Raw genomic sequence first — 21,989 nt, 5'->3', positions numbered from 1 at the left:
TAGCATGTAATTTAAAGAAATCTCATAGTAACATAGTTTTAAAGTATTTTGTATTTAAAAATGAGGCAGGTATTTAGAAGAAAACTAATAAAAATTTTTGAAGGACATAAAGGAGAGTAGAGAAAGAAAAAAAAGTTCTATAGTTTTAAAGATGTTTATTTTTCATCAATTAATGTATACCCTTAATGCAATACCAGTCATTATCAATAAAAATAAACCCATATATAATTTGGTCCAGCAATTACATTTGCAGGAATTTACAGCACAGATATTCTTTTGCAAAAGAGGTGTATGTGTGTGTGTGTGTGTGTGTGTGTGTGTGTGTATGCTGAAGCAGTTTATTTATCGCAGTGGCTTACTAGAAAAATAGTGAAACACATGCTGTATTTATTGTGTTAAGTAACTAAAAAAAAAATGATTGCATGAATGTGGAATATGTACAATATTACATATGCATATGCAAAAATAAAAAAATACATAAGGCATAGTAAAAGGTCTGCAATTACACAAACCCAACTGGTGAGTGTTAGATTGTTTCAGAGCAGGAAAGTAAAATTACAGAGGGCTGGGTGAGGAGAACTCCAACTTTTTAATTTACACACCTGACGTCATTGAAATAAACACGTATAGCCTTTGTAATTCAAAACAAAATTTTTGGAAGGAGATAGATAATGTCAACTCTTTTCACATGCAGCTATTGAGGAATTCATTCTCAGTTTCCTCCAAGCTGATGCTGGGAATAAGAAGTCATCGCCACCTATACCTAATGCCTGGTCCTCCATACAGTTTAAAAACTAACTTTTTTTTTTAATGACAGCAAACAAGGAATTAGATCCAATCCTTAATTTGATCTATAGACCTTATTTGAGGCAGCCTATGGCAGATAAAAAAATAAAACCCAGAGCAGTGCACACCTTTTTTTTTACATTGTTACTTTGTAATTAATGCCAAGTCAACCAAGAGTGTGAGCCTGTATCTTTAGCTTTCTTAGTCTCATACATCACCCAAACCATGGACCAAAATTAAAAATCAAAGAGAACATGGAAGAGGGCTTTGTTGAGCAGTTAATATTTTTCTGTACCCCTTGTATATAATAGATGGATTTCACAACAGGATCATAATGAGAGCTTTATATGAGGAAGAGCTTCTGCTTGCTCCCTAAAGGCCTCATTTCTTCAGCCAACTGCAGCACTTAATTTCTTTTGCTAAACTTCAATCTGTCTCTGTACTTCTGCAACAAGCATTCTAAATGCAAATTGATTCTGGGAAGCAGGAAAAAAAAAAATAATAATAAAATTCCTGTGAAAGTAAGGAAGAAATTTGCCTACAATTAAAAGCCAAATAATTGAAACAATGTTAAACAGGCTAAATTGTGTAATTTACTGTATCGACCAATTATTATTAAAATAGAGGTTACTGTAAATGCTCCCTTGAATTTCTGTTCATCAGTGGATAGCATCACTCTTAAGAGTCCCTGTAAGTATATTGCTCTTCATTTCTTTCAGTTAAGCTTTGGGGACAACCAATAAAACTTTTTCAGGGAATGTGTCTTCTTCAAGACAATGCTGTCTGTGTTGACGGTAATTGAATCAATACCATGCTGCCAACATGATGATTTCAGGAACAAGCTTTCATTCTAAACTCTGTTCTGTGTTCTGAAAATATGGAGCGAATTAAACAATTAAGGCACCGTCTCTAGTTATAGCTTATATAATGAGAAGGAGGAGGATAGGTGGCAAAAATAGACAACGGAAGAATATGAATTGAGAGTTATATAATATGTGATGATAAAACTGGGACTTGATAGTTACTGGCAGGGGGGCTACTTTCCTTTTTTAAAATAAACTTTTTATTTTAGAACAGTTTCAGATTTACAGACACGGATGGATTATCCGATAAGCAAAGCACTCACAGGCTTACTTGTGTTTACTTACTAATCTGCAGTGCATAATTTCACCTGTTTTTCACCACATCAAAGATGTAGTGAAACCCATGTGAAATTCCCCATGTGTACATTCATTACTCTAAACCTATGAATACCTTATTTACCCTTTAATCCACCCCTATTTATAGCCCCATTGCCCCCAAGTCGATTCCAACTCCTAGTGACCCTATAGGACACAGTAGAACTGCCCCATAGGGTTTCCAAGGAGCACCTGATGGATTCAAACTGTTGACCTTTGCTTAGCAGCCATAGCTCTTAACCACTATGCCACCAGGGTTTCCTTCCTGTTTATAGAGTTACTGTGAAAAGAGTTCTTTTCCTGTATATTCCACACCCAGTGTTTCTTCTTATATAGCTTTTCCCTCCCATGTAGTTGAGAAAGAAAGGCTAGCAGGGGGCTGGAGTGAGATGAATACTCAGCTCCTACCACCCCAGGACAAAATTCTGGTAAAGTCTTTGGCCCTGGAGAGTAGGCCTTTGTAATGGACAAGGCTCTGTGTATATTTCAGAAGGATTACTCTTCCCCTCCCACTATGAGAACCAGGATGGGATATTTCTCAGATATTCACTGTGAGATCATAGTGGGAATACTGGAGACAAAGTCCCTGAAGGTGTGAGGACCCCTAGGACTTCAGTTCCCAGGAATTTTTTGCGCTCATACTGATCTACACTCAGCCTCCAGCAATTCACAAAAACTGCCCTTTAACTTTTTCTACCCATTTGCAGCTCCAGCAGCTTCTGCTCCAGATAGGCAGATCTTGACTGTGACTAACAGGATTCACCTGTGTCTTCAGGTTTGGGGATGGTGGTTTGCCCTGCAAAGGCTAGTCCACTGATGAGTCCAAGACAAGTTCTTAATTTTCAGGTTGCCTACATTTTCCTTGTTGTAAGGATGGGAGTGTCATCTTCTAAACTCTTTACACTTTGAAGCTGAAACCTAAAAGTCTCCTACTTACTTTAAAAACAAACAAAAATACATATATACATATGTAGTACTGTTTTTTCAGTGAAAGTTTATACAGCAGTTTAGGTTCCCATTCAACAATTTCTATACAAATTGTTCAGTCACATTGGTTACATCCTTCACAATGCATGAACATTCTCATTATTTATGTTCCGGTTGTTCCATTTCCATTAATCTAGTTTCCATGCCACCTTACCTTCTCATCTTTGTTTTAAAGTAATTGTTGACTGTTTGGTTTCATATGGTTGATCTTTTAAAAGAGTACAGGACTCAAGGAGGATATTCTTTATTTTGTGAGCCAATTTGTTACTTAGTTAAAAGGTGACTTCAGGGGCTAGGTTTGGTTCAAGGATTAGGAAGTATCTCTAGGCAATAGACTTGGGAAGTCCTCCAGTCTAAACAGGTCGAATAAGTCAAGAATTTTTAAGAATTTGAGGTTCTGTTCCACATTTTTCTCCCATTCTATCAAGATCCCTCTATCATGGCCTTGTCCGAATTTATTTTTGATGATCAAGAAAGACTTTAGTAAGCAGGTGACCTGTATGACAAGATAGCATCAGTGTTGTATCAAAACACAGGGGAAGAGTATTCCATGCAAAGTACCCAACATAGTCAAGGCCTCTGAGAAGAAAGGGCTTTTCCAGTTCAAATCTACTGTACCTGAGCAGGAGAGTGGCTAAGATTAAATGATATTGGGGTAGAATAGCTAAGTTACTCTAGGCCATGGTAAGAAATAGGATCCTCTTTTAAATGTATGCAAAAGTTAAACCAAAAAAGTAGTTTCTGCCAAGTCTATTCCAGCTCATGGTAACTCCATATGTGTCAGAGTAGAGCTATGCTCCATTGAGCTTTCGGTGACTGATTTTTTGGAAGTAGATCACGAGGCCTTGTTTCAGAGGTGCCTCTGGGTAAACTTGAACCTCCAACCTTTCAATTAGTAGCTGAGTGTATTAACCCTCTGTACCACCCAGGGTCTCCATTCAGAAGTTACTGGAGGTTTTATGCAGAATGACATAGTCTGATTCACCTTTTAAAAAATGGCTCTGGGTTATTTTGTATGATAAGGACTGTATTGTGGTAAGAGTAGCTAAGCAAGACTAACTGGGAGTCTATTGAAATAACCTAATCAAAAGCTGAGAGCTTGAGACACACTAGTAACAGTGAAGAAGGAAAGGAGATGTACTAGGACTTTTAGAGGTAGAACCTGAATGACTTATTGATGTAATCTTGGGAATAGTAGGTAGAGGGGGGAAGCTAACTTGTGAGCAGAATTATAGGAAAAGACCTTAGAAGGCACCCAGATTAATTAATTCATTCCTACATTAATAAAACAAAGAATGTACAGTCAGATATAAAAATTGCCCCAAATTACAAAGCTATCATGGTCACTGCTCATAATCAGAAGATATTCCTCTAAGTCTTAAGCCCATTAATCATCCTAACAATGTGCTTCACTTTCTTCTTTGTGAGCATTTTTATTCATGTATAAAAATAATATGGTACTACCTCAAACTTACTGATGAAGATCACAGACTACAACCTTCAGTATGGATTACATCTCAACATAAAGAAAACAAAAATACTCACAACTGGACCAATAAGCAACGTCATGATAAACAGAGGAAAGATTGATGGTGTCAAAGATTTCATTTTACCTGGATCCACAATCAACATCCGTGGAGGCAGAATCAAGAAATCAACAATGACTAATAGGCCACAACTACTACAGCCTCCACCAGAGTGAGTTCAGCGAAACTAGATGGTGTCCAGGTACCACCACCGACTACTCTGACAGGGATCACAACAGAGCTAGAGAAAAATGTAGAACAAAATTCTAACTCAAAGAAAAAAAAGACCAGACTTACTGGTCTGACAGAGACTGGAGAAACCCTGAGAATATGGCCCCCTTTTAGCTCAATAGTAAAGTCCCTCCTGAGATTCACCCTTCAGCCAAAGATTAGACAGGCCCACAAAACAAAACGAGATTAAATAGGCACACTGGCCCAGTGCCAAGGATGAGAAGGCAGGAGGGTACAGGAAAGCTGATGATGGGAAACCTAAGGTCTAAAAGGGGAGAGTGTTGACATGTCATGGGGTTGGCAGCCAGTGTCACAAAACAATATGTGTATTATTTGCTTAATCAGAAGCTAGTTTGCTCTGTAAACTTTCATCTAAATTTTAAGAAAAGAAATAAATAATTTAAAAAAGAAATCAAACGACGTATTTCATTGGGCAAATCTTTTGCAAAAGACCTCTTTAAAGTGCTAAAAAGCAAAGATGTCACTTTGAGGACTAAGATGCACTTGACTCAATCCATGGTATTTCCAATTGCCCCATACGCATGGGGAAGTTGGACAATGAATAAAGAAGACTGAAGAAGAACTGATGCCTTTGAATTACGGTGTTGGCAAAAAATATTAAATATACCATGGACTGCCAGAAGAATGAACAGGTCTGTCTTGGAAGAAGTATACCCAAAATGCTCCTTAGAGGGGGGTATTGCAAAACTTCATCTTACCTACTCTGGATATGTTATCAGGGGAGACCAGTGCCTGGAGAAAGACATCATGCTTGGTAAAGTAGAGGGTCAGTAAAAAACTAGGTTGCCCTCAATGATATGGAATGACACCGTGGCTGCAACAGTGGGCTCAAACATAGCAAAGATTGTGAGGATGGTGCAGGACCTGGCAGTGTTTTCTTCTGTTCTAAATAGGGTCTCTACGAGTCAGAACTGTCTGGAGGACAACTAACAACAACAATAGTAACCTCGAACTTATTCAAAATGATATTCTCTTTCCCTATCTTTTTTTTAAACAAGCCACACTCTGGTTTCTTTAAAACCTTTTCCTTTTTAGATTATCCTTTTATAATTCACACTTCTGAGCATTTTCACTAAAATTAAAGTGAAAATAAGGTAAAGGCTCAACAACACAAACGTTTAATGTTGCAATGTAATAACGACTCTGCAAGAAAGTCTGTAGCAGGGCACCAGTTAACTGTCTTAAAATAGATCATACTGAACATAGCCAATGAATTTATAATGAAAGAATATATCCATTATCTAGAGTAAATTCAAATGCACGAAGGTGCTTTAATGAAATCAACTAAATGTGCCTGCAAAAAGTAAAGTTTTAAGTTATGTAATTGCAATGCTTTTTCACAGGATCTGTCCTTAAATTGTTAATTCTTGATGTCCATTTTATGTTTTGATCTCAGTACTACATACCAAGAACCCATTGCCATCCAGTTGCTTCTGACTAATAAAGACCCTACGGGTCAGAGTAGACTTGCCCCATAGGGTTTCCAAGAGTGGCTGGTAGATTTGAACTGCTGACCTTTTGATTAGCAGCCAAACTCTTAACCATCGTGCCACCACATCTCCTAGTGTTTTAAATAACAAGTTAGCTTAATTTTACCAATGAAAAAGTCTCTACAAATAGTCTTTAGTTTTATAAATATAAGCAGCGATACTGTAGGATTGATTAAGAGCTATTGATTGATATAAAATTTACCTAATGATCAGTGAATCTTGTTATGTTAATGTTGAAAATAAACCTTTTCAAAAGAGTAGAAGTTAACATTTCAGTTATAAAAATAGTTGCTACTTATTGAGTATAGTTGGCCTGGTATTCTCAAGGATTTTACATAAATTATGCCTAACCTATGAATGGGATATTTTTATTATGTTCATTTTATAAATGAAGAATTTGGGATATCAGCAGTTTGCATTAGTTTCTTAAGGTGACAAAGCCACTAATTATTAGAGCCAAGATTGAAACCAACATAATCTGACTCCAAGAACTCTCTTCCAAATCACTTGCTATACTACATTCCTGTTACATCGTACTGCTCTCTATGCGGGCTGTCCCTACTTCACTGTATTATTGTTCACACAGGAAATGAAAAGGTATTCATTTTAGGTACAATTATCGCAATTAAGATCGGAATAAAGAGGGTACATTTTCACTTAAGACTGAATTGTTTCTTCATCTATATATTATTTAACCAAAATTTCTTCAGCAGCTCACAGGAATCACGGTGGGATATGACAGAGTTGAGGTTAAAGACAAAATCACTGTCCTCAAGTAAATTAAAGTCCACAAGAAGCCTATATAAATTTATATAAACTTTGCATGTTATGGAAACCCTGGTGGTGTAGTGGTTAAACTCTATGTCTGCTAACCAACAGGTCAGCAGTTCAAATCCACCAGGCGCTCCTTAGAAACTTTATGGGGCTGTTCTACTTTGTCCTATAGGGTCTCTATGAGTCAGAATTGACTCAATGGCAAAGGTTTTTTTTGGTTCACATGTTATAAAGTTTATCAAGGATACAGAAAAATTTTATGGGCAGACAACATAAAATATATAGTAAAAAGTAAATTTCACTCCCGATATAACTGAAGGATCAGTAAGGAAATTATGTTGTGATTTTAGTGTAGATCTTGAACCAGAAGCATAAATTTCACCTGGAGGCTTGTTAGAAGTGCATAACCTGGGCCCTACGCTGTGGTTGTTAGTAGGTGCCATTGAGTTGGTTCTGACTTATAGTGACCCCATGTACAATTAAAAAAAAAAAAACACTGCCAATCCTATACCATCCTAAAAATGTTAAATTGCAGCCCATTGTTGCATCCACTGCACCAGTACATGAGACGAAGTCTCACCCTCCTCGCTTCTAAGGAGCATTCCAGCTATACTTCCAAGACAGATTGGTTCGTTCTTCTGGCAGTCCATGGTATATTCAATATTCTTTGATGACACCATACTTCAAATGCATAAATTCTTGTTCAGTGTTCCTTATTCATTGTCCATCTTTCACACATATATGAGGCAATTGTAAACACCATTGCTTGGGTCAGACACACCTTAGTCCTCAAAGTAACATCTTTGCTTTTTAATACGTTAAAGAGGTCTTTTGCAGCATATTTGCCCAATGCAATATGTTGTTTTATTTCTTGACTGCTGCTTCCGTTGGCAATGATTGTAGATCCAAGAAAAATGAAATCCTTGACAAGGTCAATATGTTCTCCTTTTATCATGATGTTGCTTATTGGTCCAGTTGTGAAGATTTTTGTTTACTTTTTGTTGAGGTGTAATCCACACTGAAGGCTTTAGTGTTTCATCTGCATCAGTAAGTACTTCAAACCATCTTTGTTTTCAACAAACAAGGTTGCATCATCTGCATATTGCAGATTCCTAATGAGTCTTCCTCCAATCCTGATGCCATGTTCTTCTTCATATAGTCCAGTTTCTCAGATTATTTGCTCAGCATACAGATTGAATAACCGTGGTGAAAGGATACAACCCTGACACACACCTTTACTGATTTTAAACCATGCAGTATCCCCTTGTTCTACTCAAACAGCTGCCTCTTGGTCTATGTACAGGTTCCTCATGAACACAATTAAGTGTTCTGGAATTCTCATTCTTTGGAATATTATCCATAATTTATCATGATCCACACAGTTGAATGCCCTTGCATAGACAATAAAACACAGATAAATACCCTTCTGGTATTCTCTGCTTTCAGTCAAGATCCATATGACATCAGCTATGATGTCCTTCCTTCCATGTTCTCTTCTCAATCCAATTTGAATTTCATATAGTTCTCTGTTGATATACTGCCATAACTATTTTTGAATTATCTTCACCAAAATTACTTGTGTGTGATATTACTGATATTGTTCGATAATTTCCACATTTTCTTGGAATGGACACGTCTTAGTTATCTAGTGCTGCTATAACAGAAATACCACAAGTGGATGGCTTTAACAAAAAGAAATTTATTCTCTCACAGTCTAGGAGGCCAGAAGTCTGAATTCAGGGTGCCAGCTCCAGAGGAAGGCTTTCTGTCTGTGTCAGCTTGGAGGAAGGTCCTTGTCATCAACTCTCCCTGGTCAAGAAGCTTCTCAGTACAGGGACCCCTGGTCCAAAGGACATGCTATTCTTCTATCTCTTTTTCCTTGGTGGGTCCCCCATCTCTCTGGTTGTTTCTCACTTTTATATAAAGAGATTGATTTAAAACACAACCTAATCTTATAGATTGAGCCCTTCCTCCTCTTTAATATAAAAGCCACTAATCCCACCTCATTAACATCATAGAGGTAGGGTTTACAACACATTGGAAAATCACATCTGATGACAAAACGGAGGACAACCACACAATACTGGGAATCATGGCCTAGCCAGTTCACACACTTTCTTGGGGGAAGCAATTCAATCCATATCAGGGCTCAGATATGGATCTCTTCCAGTCAGTTGGCCAGGTAGCTGTCTTCCAAATTTCCAGGCATAGATGAGTAAACAGTCCCAGCATTGTATTCATTTATGGAAACATCTCAATTGGTAATCCATCAGTTCCTAGAGCCTTGTTTTTCACCTATGTCTTCAGTGCAGCTTGGACATCTAACCTCAATACCATCAGTTGTTGATCACATGCTACTTCCTGAAATGGTTGAACGTTGATCGATTCTTTTTGGTACAATGACTCTGTATTTCTTCCATCTTCTTTTGATGTTTCTTATGTCATTCAATATTTTTCCCATAGAATCCTTCAATATTGCAAGTCGAGACTTGAATTTTTTCTTCAGTTCTTTCAGCTTAATAAATGCCAAACATGTTTTTCCCTTTTGGTTTTCTAACTCCAGGTCTTTGCTCATTTCATTACAGTGTTTTACTTTTTCTTCTTGAGTCACACTTTGAAATCTTCTTTTCAGCTCATTTACTTCAACATTTCTCCCTTTCGCTTTAGCTACCCTACATTCAAGAACGATTTTCAGAGTCTCTTCTGACATATATTTTGGTCTTTTCTTTCTTTCCTGTCTTCTTGATGACCTTCAGCTTTCTTCATATGTGATGTCCTTGATGTCATCCCACAAGTCATCTGGTATTCCATCATTAGCATTCAGTGTGCCAAATCTGTTCTTGAGATGGTCTCTAAATTTAGGTGAGATATAATCAAGGTCGTACTTTGGCTCTCGTGCAATTGTTTTAATTTTCTTCAGCTTCAACTCGAACTTGCATAGGAGCAATTGACAGTCTGTTCTGCAGTCTGCCTCTGGCCTTGTTCTGACGGATGATATTGGCTATTTCCACAGATGTACTCAATTTGATTCCTGTGTATTCCATCTGGTGAGGTCCACGTGTATAGTCTCCATTTGTGTTGCTGAAAAAAGATATTTGCAATGAAAAGTCATTGGTCTTGCATCTTTTCTATCACCAAGGCCATAATACCCAACTACGTATCGTTCTTTTTTGTATCCAGCATTCCCATTCCAATCAATCGCCAGTATTTTATCAATGCATCTTGATTGCATGTTTGAATAATATTAGATTGCAGAAGTTGGTAAAAATCTTCAGTTTCTTCATCTTTCGTCTTAATGTTTGGTGGATAAATTTCAACAATATTCATATTAACTGGTCTTCCTTGTAGGCATATAGTTACTATCTTATCATTGACAGCACTGTACTTTGAGAAATATCTTGAAATGTTCTTTTTGATAATAAATATTGATGCCTTCCTCTTCAATTTTTCATTTCTGGCATAGTAAACCATATGATTTTCAAAATGGCCAATACTAATCTATTTCAGCTCATTAATGTCTAGGATATCCATCATTTTGTTTCATTTCATTTTGACAAATTTCAATTCTTATATTCATACATTGTACATTCCACGTTCTGATTATTAATGATATCTGCAGCTGTTCTTATTTTGAGTTATGCCACATCAGCAAATGAAGATCCCAAAAGCTTGACACCATCCATGTCATTATGGTCAATGAATAGGAATCAACTCAATGGCAACAAGTTTGTTTTTTGTTATTTTCTACTTTGAGAAGGCAGCTCTTCACCAGTCGTATTTGAGTGCCTTCCAACCTGAGACACTCATCATCTGGCACTATATCAGACAGTGTTCTGCTGCTATTCATAAGGTTTTCCCTAGCCATTTTTTTTTTTAGATGTACATTGCCAGGTCTTTCCTCCTAGTCTGTCTTAGTCTGGAAGCAGCACTGTGACCTGTCCATCATAGGTGGCATAACTTCCAGCATCAGGGCAACATGCAAGCCACCACAGTATGACAAACTGATAGTGGAGTGGTGAAGCCCTACCGTAGACCTATTGACTCAGAACTTGAATTTTAACAAGATACCTGGGTAATTTGTATGCACACTAAAGTTTGAGAAGCGGTGCCATAGGGTCATATAACCTGAATATTTACTGTTTTCTTCACTCCCGCCTCCATCATATTGCCTGTTAAAACTCTCTTTTGTGTTCATTTCCTGCCACTAATAGATTTCTGGAGCTACACAGTAAGCATAGTCCATGGTTCCTTCCCATACACAGGGAATTCCAGATATTGCCTGAGGCCAGAGAATCAGAGGCAGAATGGTTTTGTGTAGGATCAAGCCTATTTATGTTTGGCGTGTGGGAAAGATCTCTATTTCTAAATCAAAAGATATATGGGTTGTACAGTACAACGATAATTATAGAAACTCTCCATACATTAACAACAGATTAGAACATTATATCTAACAATAAATTAGCATAAACATCACAGATATAAAATTAGTATGACTATCCAGGCTCCTGGAATTTCATCTCTAGCTAAAAAATAATAAAAAATGATTGAGCATGTATGAAATCATACAATAAATAAGTTTAATTATTAGAGCTAATTATTATAGAGTGTAGGTTGTTGATGAAATATGCTAAGATATGTGGGTTTAACATTTAGAGTACGTGGGTTATATGGAATTTTGCTAAAGTTTATTACTACTCTTATGAGATGTCCTTGGTTTGACTTGTTATAAACACTGATGTTATTGGTATGGTTTAGGCCAATAAAACTTATTGTCCAAATTAGTCTGGCCTCTGTCACTACTGAGTTCTTCTTATAACGTATGAGCTAGGACAAGTCAAACCTATTCATACGTACTGGGAAACTAAATCCTAAAGAAAGAAAGAAACAAAAGTCATCTCTAATACTCCTAGTCCCTGGATAAGTTCCCTATGCCTCTAAAGGTATTTCCACAAGACACTCTGTTCTCTAGCTGTACAAAATTTCTAGCTGAATGTTGCAGAGTAGAAGGTCAGAAGGTAAGGGGGTGAAGGAATGGGCGTGGGTATGGAAATAAAATTTGTAAGAGGAATAAGAATGTTCATGCTATACTGAGAAGACTCTGAAACAAAATTAAGTTAACAAGAATCCATCTTTTTGTATGAAATTGAAGGGTCCAAAACAGTATAAAAGAAAGCCCGCTGCTGTACTAGAAATGAATATCTAATTCTCCATGCTAAGGTATTAATAACTTAAACTGTAAATTTGTAAAACATTTGCTTAGCATGTGTCATACCTTACACAGTGTTTTCGTGTGGATTAGCAAATTATTAATTAAAAACCTGTTGCCATTGAGTCGATTCCAACTCATAGTGTCCCTATAGGACAGAGTAGAACTGCCCGTAGAGTTTCCAAGGAGCACTTGATGGATTTGAACTGCCAACCTTTTGGTTAGCAGCTGTAGCACTTAACCACTACACCACCAGGTTTTCCAAATTATTAATTGGAAGGAATAAATCATTAACTTATTATGATATATTAAAAATTTACCTCAATTTAGGAAGTTGGTGCTCTATTAGAAAGACAAGCATATTATTGTCAGAAAGATCTGAAATTAAATTTATCATTTTGTCATTTTCAGGGTGTGAGATGTTAGCTTTTCTCACCTCTCAGGTTCCTCACCAATACTCTGGAATAATAATGCCTACTTCATAAAGTAGGTATTTAAAACATAGAACAATTCAGTGGAATTAAGGGAGTGATGGAGGCCGTGTATGGGATGTTCTTTCTCAGGGACTAACTCAGATCTGCTAACAAAATTATTCAGGTTCCAAGCTCCCATTTGAAGTTTTGTCACTCACAAAATTAAATCCATCAGTTTCTCTTCCTGCCCCACCTTGGTGTTCATGTCTATTGTCCTTGCTCCTCTTTTTTCCTTCCAAAATAACATCTGCTTTCTTATCACATCAGTGGTCATACGAGGAGATCTGGTGGTGCAGCAGACTGCTAACCAAATGTCAGCATTTTGAACCCACAAACCACTTCAAAGGAGAAAGATGTGGCAGTCTGCTTTAGTAAAAATTACAGCCTTAGAAATCCTATGGGGCAATTCTACTCTGTCCAGGGTCACGATTAATTGAACTTAACTCCATGGCAATGAGTTTGGTTTGCTTTTTTTTAAGTGGCCGTAAACTCTTGGTCCATGGAAATCATGATCACTTTCAAAGAATCCAAGGAATATCTACCTGTCTGCCACTAGGAAGTGGATTACCACAAAGATTATTACTATTCAAGAGTCACGTCAGAAGGCATTATTGATTTATTTTCGACAGAAACGAATTCATGTGATAGCACCTGGAAATCCATTTCATCATCTGTAAAAACAACTTTTCAAAAATAAATGTGCAATTGAAATTGATCTATAAATGATAACTCTACACATTCTTTTCCCCAGGTATTTTCTTATTTATTATTACCGTGATCCTTGCTGTGGCAACTGTGTTTTAAAAGAACAAACTACTTTTTATAATGTTCTATGCCATGGATAAACCATAGTGTGAAGGAAGACTTTTGGTTTGACAATAATGTGTACACATACACACATGCACACATACATACATACACACACCATATTTTTACACAAATAACACATCCCTTCCTTCTCCCTCCCTGTGTAAGGTATTTTTACAAGTGCACTATGCTAATTTTTTTTTTTTACAGCGTGTCTCAGTCATCTAGTGCTGCTATAACAGAAATACCACAAGTGGATGGCTTTAACAAAAAGAAGTTAATTTTCTTAGGGTCTAGTAGGCTAGAAGTCCAAATTCAGGGCGACAGCTCCAGGCGAAGGCTTTCTCTCTCTGTAGGCTCTGGAGGAAGGCCCTTGTCATCCATCTTCCCTAGGTCTGGGAGCATCCCAGAGCAGGAGCCTCAGATCCAAAGGATGCACTCTTTTCCCAGTGCTGCTTTCTTGGTGGTATGAGGTATCCCTCTCTGCTCGCTTCCCCTTCCTTTTTATCTCTTGAGAGATAAAAGGTGGTGCAGGCCACACTCCAGGAAAACTCCTGTTACATTGGATCAGGGAAGTGATCTAAGCAAGAGTGTTAAATCCCACCCTAATCCTTTTAACCAAAGCCAGAGATTATGATTTATAACACATAGGAAAACCACAAAATGGAGGACAACCACACATGGCCTATCCCAGTTGACATATATTTTTGGGGGATACAATTAAATCCATTACACAGAAACATGGAAAAATTGGCATAGTGGTGCCTCTGAAAATACCTCACGTGGGAGGAGGGGAGAAGTAGTTGGTGAACAAATGTAGAATGTATTATTTGTGCAAAAATATGATACATATATATGTTTGCATGTATATACATGCATAAAACAAACATATTTGTATATATGAAACAAGTTTTTATTTTGTCTAATTAAAATATATTTCATAAAATTAGACAAATGAAAATATACAGAGAGAAAATAAAGAAACAAATTTTACCACAAAATGAGGGTTCAGTTTCTTTTCTGTTTCACAGTGTGAGGAATAAGATTCCCTACTTGTCAGAATTCATTCAGAGTACTGTGGGAATATTTTCAGACGCCCTACATTGTGCTATGTAATAAAGTACATACAGTATAAAAATACTTAGTCAATCATCTAGCACTTTCTTAATAAAAGAAATATTATTGATGACAAGTCTAGTATATCATTTTGATTATTTCATTGGTAAGGAATCTGTGGTCTCTCAAAAAGAAATCAAATTCTCTGTTATTTTTTTTTTATTTTAATGAATTCCAATTAATTCTTTCTTTTCTTTTGTCACTTGTGCTTTGGTGTCGCATCTAAGAATCCACTGCATAACTAAAGGTCACCAAGATTAATCCTATGTTTTCTCTAAGAGTTTTATAGTTTTAGTTCTTACATATAAGTCAATGATTAATTTTGAGATATTTGTTGTGTGTGGGGTGAGGATGCAGTAGACCTTCATTTTCTGCATGGGGAAATCCAGTTATCCCAGCACCATTTATCAAACTGACTGTCATTTCTCCATTGAATAAATTTTGCACCCTTTGAAAATCCATTGATTACAGACCCATAGGTTTATCTCTAGGCTCTCAATTCTACTCCATTCATCTAAATGTCTATCATAATAATTATTGTAGCTTTGATTAAGTTTTGAAATCAGTTAATTTGAATCCTCCAACTTTGTTCTTTTTCACTAATATTTTTCCTATTTAGGGCCTCTTGCAATTCCACATAAATTTTAAGATGAGCTTTTCTATTTTGGCCAAAGGGCAGCTGCAAATGTGATAGGAATTGAATAGAATTAGTAGATCACTTTGGGGGAGGATTGCCATCTTAACAATATTGTCTTTCAATCCATGAACATGGGATATCTTCCCATTAATTTAGGTGTCCATTAATTTGTCTCCAGAGTATGTTGATTTTATACCATGCAACATTGTTGAACTTGCTCAATAGCTTAATAGTTTTTTTTATATAGATTCCATAAGATTTTTTACATATAAATCCATTTCACTTGTGAATAGATGATAATTTGGAAAATTTTTATTTCTTTTTTATTTTTTAATTGTCCTGACTTAGGCTTCCCATACAATGTTGAATAGAAGTGACAAAAGTGGGCATCGTGGTTTTGTTCCTGATCTTAGAGGGATTTCACCATTAAGTATGACGTTAGCTGTGGTTCTTCATAAATGCCCTTTATTGTGCTGTGAAAGTCTCTTCTACAACTAAGTTGTAGAGTGTTTGTAGGTATTGGGTTTTGCCAAATGTTTTTTTCTGCACCATGTGTAGTTTTTTTGTATGTTCAAGGTCCATATTTCTTCCTCTGGTACCAGCAACTTGTACCAGTAGAGCAGGTTACTATCTCCAAAGCCACTGCCTATTTGTCAGTAGGGAATGATGACAGGATAAGTTAAAATGCCACTTAGCTCTGTTACCAAAATTCAGCGCTTACTTCTTTCATTAAATATTTCCCCCTTGTTTTAAGCTTTTTATTAGATTCCAGAATTCTGAAGAACTTGATTCTGACAGACTTCTGCCAGCTTATTTTTTTGATCTAAGAGTTTCCATCCATTCTATTTGCTGATGTTGTTCAAGAATATATTATTGGTTATATCATGTTCTTTAAAACAGTATGCTGTATATGTGCCCCTGTGTTTGGTAGACTATCATCAATAATCATATGTACATTTATTTAACTCAGGAATCTCAGAGCTAACTGTGAATCTCCCCACAGAAAACATCCTATTGTCAGATTATGCTTGTTTTTCTTTTTACTATCCGTAGCTTTCTATTTCTAATTATTTTACAAATAGACCCGGTGCAGGAAGTGTTAACTCGTCTATGCCAAGAAATCTGAAAGACAGCTATCTGGCCCTTTGACTGCAAGAGATCCATATTTATACCTATTCCAAAGAAAGGTGATCCAACAGAATGTGCAAATTATCGAACAATATCATTAGTATCACATGCAAGTAAAATTTTGCTGAAGTTCATTAAAAATGGCTGCAGTAGTACATCGACAGGAAACTGCCAAGAAGTTCAAGCCAGATTCAGAAAAGGACGTAGAATGAGGGATATCATTGCTGATGTCAGATGAATCCTGGCTGAAAGCAGAGAATACCAGAAAGATGTTTACCTGTGTTTTATGGACTATGCAAAGGCATTCAACTGCATGGATCATAACAAATTATGGATAACATTGGGAAGAATGGAAATCTCAGAACACTTAATTGTGCTCCTGAGGAACCTCTGCATAAATCAAAAAGCAGTTGTCCAAACAGAACAAGGGGATACTGCATGATTTAAAGTTAGGAAAAGTGTACCCTTTCATCATAATTATTCAGTCTGTATGCTAAGCAAATAATCTGAGAAGCTGGACTATATGAAGAAGAACGGGGCATCAGGATTGAAGGAAGACTCATTAACAACCTGCATTATGCAGATGACACAACCTTGCTTGCTGAAAGTGAAGAGGACTTGAAGCACTTATTAATGAAGATCAAAGACCACAGCCTTCAGTATGGATTGCACCTCAACATACAGAAAACAAAAATCCTCACAACTGGGCCAATAAGCCATGTCATGATAAATGGAGAAAAGATTGAAGTTGTCAAGAATTTCATTTTACTTGGATCCACAATCAACACTCATGGAAGCAGCAACCAAGAAATTAAACAATGGCATTGCATTGAGCAAATCTGCTGCAAAAGACCTCTTTAAAGTGTTAAAAAGCCAAGATGTCACCTCGAAGTCTAAGGTGCACCTGACCCAAACTATGGTGTTTTCAATTGCCTCATATGCATATGAAAGCTGGACAATGAATAAGGGAGACCAAAGAACAATTGAAGCCTTTGAATTACGGTCTTGGCAAAGAGTATTTAATATACTGTGGACTGCCAAAAGAGCGAACAAATCTGTCACAGAAGAAATACAGCCAGAATGCTCCTTAGAAGCAAGGATGGCGGAGCTAAATCTCACATACTTTGGACATGCTATCAGGTGGCACCAGGCCCTGAAGAAGGATACCATGCTTGATAAAGTAGAGGGTCAGTGAAAAGAGGCAGACCCTCAACAAGATGAATTGACACAGTGGCTGTAACAATGGGCTCAAGCATAAGAACGATTGTGAGGATGGGGCAGGACCAGGCAGTGTTTCGTTGTTGTACATAGGATTGTCTTGAGTCAGAACTGACTGTAAGACGCCTAACACAACAATAATTATTTTAAATTACCACATTGTCCATGTCCTTAAAAAGTAACCTAGAATTTCTTATACATAGAGCTAGGGCATAACCTAATACAAAAGAATACTTATGTAATTCAGTGACATTAGTTTTAAAAAGTGGGAAATGTTTGCTGATGACTTTGAGTAATACAGCCCCTAAAATCTACTCAGACTTTCATAAATCCAAAATAAGTTAAAAAAGAAAAATAGAATTTCAGAGAAAAGTGTTTTTAAATTGAAAATCATTATGGAAACTCTGTTATAGAGGGCACAAGGCACAACCACACTTTTAATAATATTTGTTAGTACTCTTCAAATTACATCTTGATTCGTGTAAACTTCTTTTGTAATGTTTTTCTGTTATTCATAAAACTAGGCAAAGCCCCTTCTCTGAAAGAGTGTTGAAGATTGAGGAAGTCAAAAGTATTTCACAAAGAGTGAAGAAACTTATTTTCATGATTCATAAATATGTTTCTTCCCCTTGGTGCTTGTTAGCCACAGTGGGTATAGCTAGAATGATCACACTAGCACAGCAAGTCCTCTGGGTTTATCTAGCATTAATTACTCAAGTGACCTTCTTACTCACAAAGTGAAAATGTCACATTAGCACTCGTATTTCCTTTTGACGTGTTTGCCAGGCTTAAAAATGCAAAATGCTCTAAACCGTTAATAAATGTACTACATACACACTCCTTTCCAGCGGTATTAAAAAAAAAAAAAAAACCCTTAGCTGTGGAGTTGATTCCGGCTCATAGCAACCCTATTCAACAGAGTAGAACTGCCCCTTGGGGTTTCCAAGGAGTGCCTAGTGGATTTGAACTGCCCACCTTTTGGTTAGCAGCCGTAGCTCTTAACCAGTACGCCACAAGGGTTTCCTTCCAGCTGTGTAGTGGGGACAATTTTCTGATACTTTTATAAAATTAACTATTAGAAACACTAACACAAATGTTGAAAATTTAAGACAAAGCCTCCTGAAGGGAAATTACAATATATTTAAAAAGATCTCCCCTTCCAAAATAGCAGGTTTTCTGAGTTTATACCAGAAACAGCATTAAGCTATAGGTCACTATAACTAAGCAAATTGTAAACTCCTAAATATGTGGAATTTAATAAAAGAAGTAACCTTAAGAAAAAGACATTCCTTTCTGTGCAGAGACAGAGACTGTTGCTTGCTGGGAACTTGCCTTTCTTGGCAATCATGGCTCTAAACATGGTGTCATTTTTAGTGCCAACAGACAGCTGCCATGGGACATTTTGCTGAAAGAACAAAAGATGTATTCTTCAGTTGGAATGAGTTTGCTATTTTATTCTCATTGTAAGGTGATGACTAAATATATCATCCCCATTACAAGTCAGAATAGCTGAAGACTTTCATTTCAAGGCCTTTGTGGAAGATGGGGATGGTGAAGTGGGTGGGAAACTTTTAGTCATTATGACATTCAAAATGAGACAAGACCTCTCAGTGGAATTCTGGGATGTGATAACTCTAATTTTAAAGCAAGGCATTTAAAGTCTTCATTAGAAGCTGGAGTTTCAAAATTTGAATTTTACGCCTCTTACCATCGTGCTAGACAAAAAGTGACTGCAGAGAGTTTTTTTTTAATTAAATCTTTAAAGCTATAAACTGAATAGCCTAAAAGTTACCCCTAAATGTGTGTATATTCATTAAAAACACAATAAAATGTAAAATTGCTAGGTCGTAACTTACGTTTCCTTCAAATCTTCTATTTTTTTTTTTAATTTACTATTTCAATCAATGCTGAGCATCATACCATGGAAGGGGGAAAAAAAAAGTTCAATAGGAGGGGCTGGGAACCCCAAGACAAATTACTATGTATATTTGGATATTGAGTTGAATTCTGTTCTTAGCTCATTAATTATTTAACATTCTGTAGATAAACTCCAAAAATTTAAGACAGGATATTGCACTCCATTTTTTACTATAGTAGAACTAGCTATGTTATAACCAGCCATTAGCCCACTAATCAATTCCAACCTATAAAAGAATTGGGAAGGATGAGAAAGTCAAAGAGAATTAGCTTGGGGGGCTTCATTTTGACTAGTGTTTTAGTGGAAACTGCAGGCCTAACATTGGCTGCCAAGAGAGATCAGGTAGGATGAGACAGTTCTTGAGATAGTGTGGCATGTATCTTTTGGAGATTAGAAAACACATGAACATGGAGACTGATGCCTGCTCTTTTGTCTGAAGATGTATGAAATTGCAAGCCAGCAAGAATAGCACATAACAGTAAGGTGGACATCAAGCATGGCGTAGACAGCCCGTGGCCAAAGCTGTAACAATCCACCCCATCCTTGGGCTCTGCTGTTATTTGAGAAAATGTTAGATTTCATCAATAGTGCTTGCGATTGCATGTGAGGTATTTTAGAAGTTAGGCTGGGGAAATCTATGGAGGGCTGATCAGCTGGCTGCTGAGCAAAAGGGAAGGGTATTGCACATAGTAAGATACCGTTTATATATATTGAAAACTTTAAATAATAATAATAATGTATGTAAATGCATATTTTTATAATAGAAGTGTGAAGTCATCAGCTTGGTACACAGAGATAGGGAGGAAAAGAGGAGACTGTAAATGGAAAGGTAACAGAAGACTTAAAGTTTATCTTTATTTTTTTTATGTTGAACATGTGAATAAATTGTAATAAAATGATAAAATTTATTTTGGGTGGTTGCAAAATGGGTGTTTGATTTTTTTCTTGATTTTTTTTTTTTTTTAAATATAAGAAAGATAACATACACATACTTTCAGTTCAAGGACAAGATGGCATAGACTCATATTTCCCTGTTCCTCCCCTCTAAATACAACTAAATACCCTGGGAGTAATTCAACAATTATAAAATAAATCTGAAAGGTGGAAAGAAGAAGGTATACTGTCTAGGGACATCAGAACATGAAGAACAACGTTGCAGTGAGTTCCCTGGTTTTCTTTTTTACCTCTCACTTCCAACTGAGTGTCAGAGACACCTGCATCCTGAATGGCCAAGAGGCATATACAAAAATTAATACAGGAAAAACAAAGAATAGTGATATATTATAGATATATTAAAAACAAAAAAAGAATAAAGGAAAAGGAAGGAAGGAGGGGAGGGAGGAAGATAGGGAGGAAGGAAGGGAGAGGGAAAGGAAGGGTGAGAGAGAGAGACAGAGAGAAAGACCTACTTTCTCAGGACAAAATACCAGGAATCTAGGAAGGACCTTGTGGGAAGACCTATACCTAGTGACGACAGACGTTCCTGAAGTACAGGGGCCAATTTCTCACGAATTGACTGCAGCAATGTCAACAGTTGAACCTGATAGGCTGACCTAACCCACGCTCCACATATACAGGCAAGCTCCTCCACTACACTGAAGGTGACAACAGTCCGAGCGTCTCTCAGTGCCTCCTAGTGCAAAAGTCAAACACAGGGCAGCATCTCTCAATCCTCCGCCCAACAGAGACCACCCAGACCTGATACCGCCTGCCCCTCCACCCAGTGGCAAAAGATGATTTAGGCCAGGCAACTTCAAATCTCTACTCAATTACAGATGGCAAAGCATTTCAGCAGTTCCTGAATCTCCACCCATTAACAGAGAGCCACCCAGGCCCCACAATTTCTTTTCCTCCACCCAGTGGCAGAAGGCTGTCCACATAGGCATTATAAAGCAAAATGGTTCACCAAAGTGTACCCAGCCAGGTAACAGCTGACGTGATGCTCGATCTCAGATCTCTCTGCTTTCAACTAGCATGTGCTTCTTTCTGTTTTGCTGGCTAGTAAAGCACATTAATAAAGACTTGGCAAATGGTTTATCTCACAAGTATAAATTATATTTCTATATCCTGGTAAATGATTCCATTGGCTCAAAAATATGTGTGTACCCATTTGTTCTATCTTAATTTTCCAAGTGAAATATATATCTTAGTTGAAAGCTGGATGTTTATATTAAAAATCTTTAGCTCTGGACATGACAGAATACAGAATATATTTCACAGGAATTCTTCTAGTTTACTTCTTTTATCAAGTAGAAGCAAATAGATGGGAAATGCAGATTTCATTTTCTTTCTAAATCAGAAACCCAAGTCACATTACATTACATACATATAAGAAAAGAAAATTTGAAAACAATAAACCTATTTTGTTTCTTCAAATTTGATAGTTTGCTAATACACAGTACAAAATACTTAACCATTCTTCTCAGATGTGAAGTGCTTTACTGAATCCTAGATTATCTCAAAGCAACAATTACATTAATTTTTATACATTTT

This window comes from Loxodonta africana, chromosome 9 (genome assembly GCF_030014295.1).
Source record: "Loxodonta africana isolate mLoxAfr1 chromosome 9, mLoxAfr1.hap2, whole genome shotgun sequence".
Lineage (NCBI taxonomy): Eukaryota > Metazoa > Chordata > Mammalia > Proboscidea > Elephantidae > Loxodonta > Loxodonta africana.
The sequence above is the reverse complement of the archived record's forward strand: the minus strand, read 5'-3'. Positions refer to the sequence as shown.